This window comes from Ochotona curzoniae, unplaced genomic scaffold (genome assembly GCF_017591425.1).
Source record: "Ochotona curzoniae isolate NIBS_2020 unplaced genomic scaffold, NIBS_Ocur_1.0 contig_4093, whole genome shotgun sequence".
NCBI classification, from domain to species: Eukaryota; Metazoa; Chordata; class Mammalia; order Lagomorpha; family Ochotonidae; genus Ochotona; species Ochotona curzoniae.
In genome coordinates, this window is record NW_024466124.1 from 2123026 (window position 1) to 2132756 (window position 9731).

Consider the following 9731-nt stretch of genomic DNA (forward strand, 5'->3'; position numbering starts at 1 on the left):
TTATGATGATTGATTGAATTAAGCTTTATGAGCTCCCCTCCCCCAGCGGTTTAAGAGACTGGACATCTTGCCCAGGGTCACATAGCTGGTAAGGTATGATCTCAGAATTTAAAAAGAGATTAGACCCCCAAAGCCCATGTTGATATGCAATGCCATTATACTCCAGAAATTACACATTTGACGGGGATAGTGGGAAGCCTCTCACATCCCTACAATTTTCTCATCTTTGTGTTAAGTCGCATGCTCACCTTAGAAATCCTTTCATTTAACTTAAATTTTTGTCCCATAGGAAATGCAGACAATTTCTTTAGGAGGAAGTTTTAGCTCTCCAAAAATGGATTATCTTTAAGTTCTATTACTTGTAGTTTAATGTAGTGAACTTTTATGTAAACTTACTTTAACTAACTAATTAACTGATCATTCAACTACAAATTCAATGAAAAAATTGGGTAGAACATATTGCAGATACTTTCCCAACGGACCAAGAAGTTTACCCTAAATATTTTTTTTAACTTTTTTATTTTGGCAATCTTTACATTGCTGATAAGGGTAAAAAGTTACAAGGGCTAAAGGGAACATTGAGGAGAAGCCCCACCCAGTCTCCCACCCACCCCAGGTCCTGGATGCAGGGCATGCCCCGAGATCCCTGCTCAAGTGGTTCTGGTAGTTCACCAGTTATGGATTGCTGCCAGTCTTCCCACTCCACACAGTATAAGGCTGTTGCATAATCCACTGATTGACATGGTCCATCATGGAGTCTCCCTCTGTCCAGTATTTCACTGCCTATGTAGAGCTGTGGTGGTCGATTGACCCATTCCATCTTCCGTCTTTTCTTGGTCAAGGTTCTGAGTCTGCCATATCGGTTGAGGGAATCCCCAAAGAGACTCAGAGATGTTCCCATACCACATTCCTATATGTACTAGCTAAATATCTTTCAATGTAGTTAAATAGTATGTATGATGACAAATGATAATACAGTGAAGAATGGGAAAGTGTTAGAATGCAGTTAAAATTGATAGTGTGCTAAAGAAGCATGTAAAGGGAACTTAATTCCAGATATCGACAGATGGAAGGTTCCAGAGAACCTGCAGGGAAGTATCACAAAAAGAAATGGATATCCAAAACGAAGATCTGCATGACTAGGACACAGTGTCTTCATTGTACAAAGCTCACTTGGAGGGTAGCAAACAGCCCCATTTACTGAAATCAAAAACCTCAATGCGAACGGTGGAAGACAGCAAGCCAGAGGCCAAGTCATGGGGGTCTTGACTATAGAGTTGAAGTAATTTGCACTTGTTTCCATAAACATAATTGAGGTATATAGCTATCAGATAGTGATGTATGCTAAGTTGCATCTTAGGAAAACAACCACCACAAATCATTTTGCAGCATGACTACAGAAATGGAAAATGAGGCATGCTCCTAGCAGCCCAGAAAAGTTGGTTAAGAAAAATCAATCAAGGCTGCAATGGGAAAGGGAATTAAAAGAAAGGGACAAAAGAGAACTATCAGAAAGAAAACTGGGTAAATACAAATTGACATTCCTGGTATATATGCTTCTGTTTCATTTTGTGGTATCCATGATTCTAGTTCCAGCTATGCTCTCTGATTCTGTTTCCTGAAAATATATACCATGGGTAGTAACAGGTGCTTGCTGTTGTATTTATGAGAGGCCAAGATTGAGTTCTTGACTTTGTCCTTTCCTAGCCTCAACCATTGAGGACAGAAGGAAATTAGGTGTTTTCTCTCTCAAACAAACACATATCTTCAACAGATTTATTTATTATTATTTTTTAAAGATTTATTTTTATTATTTTTTCATTGGAAAGGCGGATATACAGAGAGGAGAGACAGAGAGGATGATCTTCCGTCCGATGATTCACTCCCCAAGTGAGCGCAATGGGCCGATACTATGCCAGTCCGAAGCCAGGAGCCTCTTCTGGGTCTCCCACGGGGGTGCAGGTTCCCAAAGCTTTGGGCTGTCCTTGACTGCTTTCCCAGGCCACAGGCAGGGAGCTGGAAGGGAAGCAGGGCTGCCGGGATTAGAACCGGCGCCCATATGGGATCCTGGGCGTGCAAGGAGAGGACCTTTAACCACTTGCACCACTGCGCCGGGCCCCAGATTTATTTATTCTTATATAAAAGGTATTAGCATAGAGAGAGAAGAAGAGACAAAAAGAGATATCTTCCATCCACTTGTTCACTCCTTCAAAGACTTTCACAATCATTTAACAATATTCATTAGACAACTAGGCTTTCAGATGTTCAAAGGCAAGTGCTCTAGAACCGTAGGAGTACTTGAGAATAATCGCAATAGATGCCCTCTCAAGGGAATTACATTATGAGTATTTTTGATAGGATGAGAATTTGATTTTTTTTTTCTCTTGGGCTTTCTTCCCTTTTGCTCCTACATTAAGTTGTGTGTATCACTACTTCCTTGTGTCCTATTTTAAAGTCAGAGACAGATGACGTGCGGAAGTGCTACCATACCTGGAACACTGACCATATGTTTGCTATTCTTGGCTCTTGATGAATAAAGCATTGAAAGCCATATGGGGGAAAAATCTCTCCTCGTTAATTTCAGCCTAAGAGTACTGTTCACAAAAGTGTAAATAGCATACGAGGCAGAGTTTCCCTTGGTATCTCCTGTTCTTGTTCTAGCACTTTCCACTCACAAAAACTTCAAACTACATTTTTTTTTGCTCCTCTACCTTAAATATTCATATTTTTTTAAAAATAATGTCTAAGATACAATACAATCTGCTAGAAATTCCTGCATCTAGCTTTTTCTGAATCTAGGTTTTGTTTGTTTGGATCAGTGAAACTGCTATCTAGTGTTATTTCAAGTAATCATTCGGCAACTCAGTGTGGAACTGTCAGATTCTGCAAAGAAAAGGGAGAATAAAGTCTCTCAAGATATGTGGGAATTAAGATAAGGAGGACAAGGACTGGCCGTTTTTAAGATTGTATATTTATGTCCTCAAACCCCATAAGCACTATATATAATATTTGGTCATTAGAGGCCTTTCTACTAGGAGCCAGCCTTATAAATCACAAGGAAAGGAATCCTTTAAGTGAATCCTATATTTTATTATTACACAAGTATATCATTCTTTATCTTTTCTTCTTGTTCCTCCCTCCCATATTCCAAGCTTTGGAAGATAAACAATAGCAGGTTTAATACTATTGACAGAAGTCTTTCTGTTATGTAAACCTGCTTTCTCTACGAATGTATCAGGCCATAGGGGACACAGAGAGCAAGATTGAAGATTCATTACTATATCCCCGTAAGCAAAGAGCAAATGAATCTCATGCCTGTCTCTTAGAATACTTGAAAAGACTCATTCAACCAGCTGTTTACATGCCTTTTGGGTGGAACAATCAGAACTGCAAATGAATAATCTCACATTAAAAGATAAGGAAAATATGACTCCACTGTACATGTGTGTATTGTAAAGTAATATTGTATGCAATGGCAAATATACTGCAAAATTTTTGCTGGATTTAGATTGCTGTACAATTAAGTATCAATTCCTTTTGGAATATTGCATTTTGTTTTCAGAGTGAATTTTATAGTTATAAAAATCATGGGGGATTTTTATTTTGGATGACACTTCTATTGGATCTTTGTTTCTTAATCCAATGTTAGTGAAAGATGGAAGCTACATAAACTGACTTATTTATTCTTTTCCAAGCTACTTGCAGTTAGACTATATTCAGGCATATTTTTGTGCTTCGGCTTTATTTTGGAATGGGAAATACTACATTTGAAAGGACATAAAAACTGCCATCTGCTTCTGGTGATTTTTCTACATCTCGTTTATCTATTAAGTGTAGAACATCTTGTACATTAACCAGTATTTGATCACGTAATTCTCATCTGTTTGTCTTGCCTGATTCCAAAGACATTTAGCAAATGAGAATCTCTAGAACGTCTTCCTTAAAAATGTGGAAATAGAATTAATTTAATATCCCTCTGTATCATGTTCCTTCATAAAAAAAAAAAAGCCGTGAAATTGATGTCCCTCTGCTGTGTTCTTTCATAATGCAGCGCAGTTTGTCCTCTGTTTATTGTTTAGGTCCACTCTACTAGCCTCTTAAATACCTTTCTTTTTTTCTCAACAGATATTGTCAATGAAGAATTAATATACACTTTTGAATTTAAGAAATTGCATTTTGTTCAATACACAGAAAAAACTGAATAGATTATTGGATGATAGCATTGTGTGTAATGTTATTTTAATTTTTTTCTAGTTATATGAAGTTATCCTATATTGCCCTTTTATAAATGGGAAGCGCTGTGAGATAAATGTTATTTTGTATGGAAGGAGAATATACCCTTCTCCTAATGGCAATAATTAAAGGAAAGCTAAGTGATTCATTTTATGAGTAAATACTTTTGTTGCAAACACTTAAATGTATATAAAAAATTTGTCAATAGAATTTAATTTGAACTTAAAAGTAATAAGTACAACAGAAAAACATGAAAAATTAAGAAAAAAATTACTTGCTTTTATGTGATATTTTTTTTCCTCCTAAACAACAATATTTAGATACTGGGCAGCCATGATAGTATGGAGAATCTGGGATGGCTTCCTGAGAAAGTGATTTTGGATTTTCTAACACCAAGTCAGGGAGTTTGAACGTCCGTAACAGTAGCCTGATGGTCCTGAAGCATATGAGAACTTGTTCCTCTTCTGAAAAAAATTTTAAAAAGCCGAATAATTAAATCATGATGAAGTAGTCCAAAATAAAAATATTTGCCATTGTGAATTGCTTTGGAGCTTATCTTTAAGAGAGATGTGGTGCTATGAAGAAATTTAAACTATTTACTATGCAAATAAGACTCCTAACCTATTAGATCATTTCAGGAGTTTATTTAAAACCAAACTTAATGCACAGAGCAGAACCAATAGCAGGTACATTTGTATTTCACAGGTAACTGCAGAGACATAGCAAGGTCAGATACTGGTTTATCAGGAGGAACCCTAATCATGGGTTTGTTGGACTTTTAAGCTGCAAAATGAGGGGAGTACTGTATGATCATAGGCAGGAAAAAAAACTAGATATATTATGAGAGAAACTGAACTCAGGTGCTTGCTTGCAAGCATTTATGATTTAAGGCAGTCCCTGCTTCTCCCGTGACTTGAAATAACTCAGAAGAATTCTACTCCTGCAATGATTGTGGCAGGCACAGGCCCTTCCTTTGCTATGAGAACAGCCTAAGGCTGTGATCTGCCAGGTTTGATTGCCTTAAGCACAGGCCCCTAAACTAGAGGTCTTAACCAATTTCATGAAGCTTTGAAGAAGACTCTGGGACTCTGAAAATTTGACTTTTTTCACTCAGCAATGACACACCTAACGTTCTGCATTAAAAGGATTACTCTGGGTATAGATTGAAGTAGGTAAGATTGAGCAAGGGACACATGTCCATGGTAATCATCAGGCAAAAATTTGGAGGATTTTGAATTAGTGGTGAAATGAAGACTTGTAAAAGGGGTTTACAGATTCATTTAAAAATGAAATTGGCCAGATTTTATAATGAACTTGTTATGAGAACTTGGGAAAAGAGTAGATATGAGGTTGCCTTCAGGATTTCTAGCTTGGCCTTTGGAATTGTACTATAAAATTCAAAATAATAATAATAATAGATTTCTAGCTTAAATTAAATATGTGATATTTCCTTCCTCTGAGAGAAGGAATATATGGGAAGACCCTGAAGTTGATAAGAATGGTCATGAACTTAGGTTTGGATATGTGGGGAAACGGTTGATTACATAAAATAAAGTTCATATAAGAGATCACTTATATTTACTACAGGCATTATGCAACAAGGCTATTGGCATGATAAAGAGGAAAACATGAATAGCCTTCTACCTTTGGTTTACATAGGGAAAAATGAAGAGTGGAAAAACTAGGAAGTCTCTTGTCCGCAGCATTGTTACGTCAGTGTGTTCATAGATCCTCTTGAATTGTGGGAAGTGATTACCTGCAGACCTACGTTGTTTTGTATCAATTTTGAGTATGTTAGTATGGAAAGCAATCTAGGTATCCATGGCAACTTTTAGGTGAAGTATGGATTTAAGACAAGAGCAGCTATCATAAGCTAGTCACTTCATCGGAGGAACTGTATTTTTGCCTCAGCTATCGATCCTTTTCTTTTGCCCAAAAATAGGATTCCATGTGTTGGGAATCTTTCTCCACAAAGTCTCCGAGTGCGCCATCATCACTTATCTATTTACCCAAGTAGAGGAGTTGATCTGTTTGTAGGAAATGAATCATCCTGTATAAAACATGGGTTTTTTTTTTTTGGCACAAAATGTTCTAAACAATCTCTGTATGTTCTCCAGAGTGTGTGTAAATATGTATGTGTGCACGCATGTGTGCACATGAGAGGCTAGAGAAAACCATATTGAGTATGTATTACTATAATTTGTTATCTAAATGAAAAGATTGCCCATCTGTAATGCAATTTTCAAAATTTTAATACATCGTTTCAATCTTTGATGATAATTCTTTCTAAGCTCTTTCAGTTTTAAGAACACTTGAATAGACATTCTGACATATTTATTTTCTCTGTGCAGTCTTGATTGATTGGGATAAGATGGGTGTAGAAATGCAGATTTCGCTAACTCACTGGTGAATGTCAAAGTCCTTTTGCATATGTATATCATTGGTACGTCTCTTGCATTTAATAAACATTAAATTTTAGTGAAGAAACATTCTACTTATGTGACATTTAATGATAAGCATACTCATTTTTTGGAAAAAATATACTACATTTTAGTTTAAGCATGTTACAATTATAGAAAGATCATCACTTGAAGGAATCTTCTAGTTATTGTATATCAGATTTTAAAAAAACTAAAAAGTCTATATCAGAGGAAATATCTTACATAGTATATCTTTTCTATTTTTTAGTATCTTTCTGCGAAGAATGAAATAGTGCTAGAATATATTGCCAGTGACATGTCAGTTTATACTCACCATAGCCAATACACAGAAAGTCAGGCAAGATCAGGAAGGACCTTCAATCTTCTGTGGTGTTTAGCCACTTGCTTGGTCCAGCGGAACAGGTCTTAATTGGCAGAAACTCCCTGAGTATCTTCATTAATGATGCTCTTTCCTTTCCAAAATCCAGTAGGCAGCAGGTGAACTTTGAAGTAAGAATAGTTTTAACAACCTCAGGTCTTCAATTTTGAGAGAAGATTCAGTGAGAACTCTTAAGTTTCACTGGCTGAATCCCAGTCTTTAATAACAGTGAGTAAGTAGGAAAAAAATTACAAGTGTCTTTCACATATAGTGAATTTTTTTTTTTATTCTTCTGTGGTTGCATCCAAAGAGAATTAATTTTGATTTTGATATTGGGAGTTGTATATTTTGGCAATTAAAATGGTGCATTTTCAACTTGTCAATGATTTGGTATGTGGATTTATAGATGTCCATGTATCTCAGATACATTGAAGATATGAGCTATAAGAAGGAGGTTCTTGGACAAAGTTCACAAAAAGATATATATGAATTGTATGTTTTTGGGAATCAAAATTATCTTTTAGATTCTGTTTTCTACAAACTTTTTGAAGTAGCAGAGTAAATTACTCTCTCATGACTAACTATTCAAGCCTTGCATATTCTAGGTAAGTGAAAAAACATTCAAAGATAAATCAGTGCTCTTAAACCAATGAAATGATAGCTGAGCATTAGAGCAGCATTATCTCCACTGTGATAAAAGAAAACAAACTAAAAAAAATCCAAAATCATTAGGTTCAGATGAATATTTTAGATTATATGTGGTGAATCTTCTTGAAATTTACGAAATTCTATGCTGTATCAAAGATTCCATCATCAAGCAGATCAAATCACCTTCCACATATAAACCTTCATGTTACATCTCTCTCATTAGGATGTTGACACAATCATGGTGCTGATTAAACAGGCATGCTATAGTGGAGACCAGTTATACACATTATGATATTGTGAATATTTACATAACATTCTAAAGAGTAGTATCTTTTTAAAGACTTATTATTATTTTTTATTGGCAAGTCATATTTGCAGAGAGATCTTCCGTCTGCTACTTCACTCCCCAAGTGGCTGCAATGGCTGGATCTGAGCCGACCTGAATCCAGGTGCAAGGAGCTTCTTCCAGGTCTCCCATGAGGGTGTCGAATCCCAAGGCTTGTGTCCCAGCCCAGAAACAGGGAGCTGGAGGGGAGGTGAGTAGCTGGGACAGGAACCAGCACACATTTGGAATCTTGGCACTTGCAAGGCAAGAATTTAGCCACAAGCCCTATCACACAGGGCTGGGAAAGAATAACATTTGGCACCCAGAGCAATAGCTTAGTACCTAAATCCTTGCCTTTCCTTGCTAAGATTCCATATGGGCATTAATTCATTTCCCATCTAGCTCCCTGCTTCTGTCCTGGAAAAGCCAGTAGAAGATGGCTCAAAGCTTTGGGACTCTGCACCCTCATGGGAAGCCTGGAAGATGCCCCTGGCTCCTGGCTCCTGGCTTATGATCAGCCCAGCTCTGGCCTCTGCAGTCTCTTGGGGAATGAACCAGAAGATGGAAGATCTACTCTCTCTGTTTCTCCTTCTCTACATACATGTGCTTTTCCAATAAAAGTAAATCTTTAAGGAAAAAGTATTATTTGGTTTTACTTAATTTACACAAATTCTATGATGAAGATCAGAGTAAGACCTTTTAAGATCAAGAATAGTCTCTTCCTTGCCCCATTTTATGTCCTGGTTTACATTTTATTTTGTCAATTGTGTAAGGAAAATCTCTGCAAGAAGTGAATAAGTAAGTCACAGAGATGTGATATCAGACTCTTTTAATTACTTCTGTTATCCCTGTTTTTATTATAGCCTTAAAAGCTTTGTATTATTTTTTTAAGATTTATTTATTTCTTTTTTTAAAGATTTATTTTTATTATTTTTTCATTGGAAAGGCGGATATACAGAGAGGAGAGACAGAGAGGAAGATCTTCCGTCCAATGATTCACTCCCCAAGTGAGCGCAACGGGCCGCTACTATGCCAATCCGAAGCCAGGAGCCTCTTCCGGGTCTCCCACGCGGGTGCAGGTTCCCAAAGCTTTGGGCTGTCCTGGACTGCTTTCCCAGGCCACAGGCAGGGAGCTGGAAGGGAAGCGGGGCTGCCGGGATAGAACTGGTGCCCATATGGGATCCTGGGCGTTCAAGGGGAGGACCTTAACCACTGCGCCACCGTGCCGGGCCCCACTTTGTATTATTTTTATATGTGTACTCCCGATATTTGCCATACTGGTTTACTTTTTTAGTCCATCTGGATTTTCAATTTTTGTTATGCCTGCATTATGAGGACTAGTTGTTTTGTAAGCAATCAAAATTTAAGCGTATTGTTAATCAAGAGCTAAGAAAAGGTGAGCAGGGAGAGTAGAAAGAAGAAGCAAAGATGTTCATGCTTCTCATTTAGGTGGCTGGATGTGGCATTCAGTAAAATTTGGAATAGAGCAGGGAAAGAAGATGGGGAAATAGGACATAATTTAGGTTTGATTTTAAGACATGCTGTCATTATGGTGCCTAGGATACATCCAAGCAAAGGTAGCTGGCAGTATGGGGTTCAAAGGGAGAGAATTAATCTATCTAGAAAGCTGGGTATATATTGAGTCCTTTCTATATGTCAAGAATTGTTTAGGTATTAGAGAGCTATACAAAAACTCACAAGTAGTCATGTAAGTACAGATGGTGAA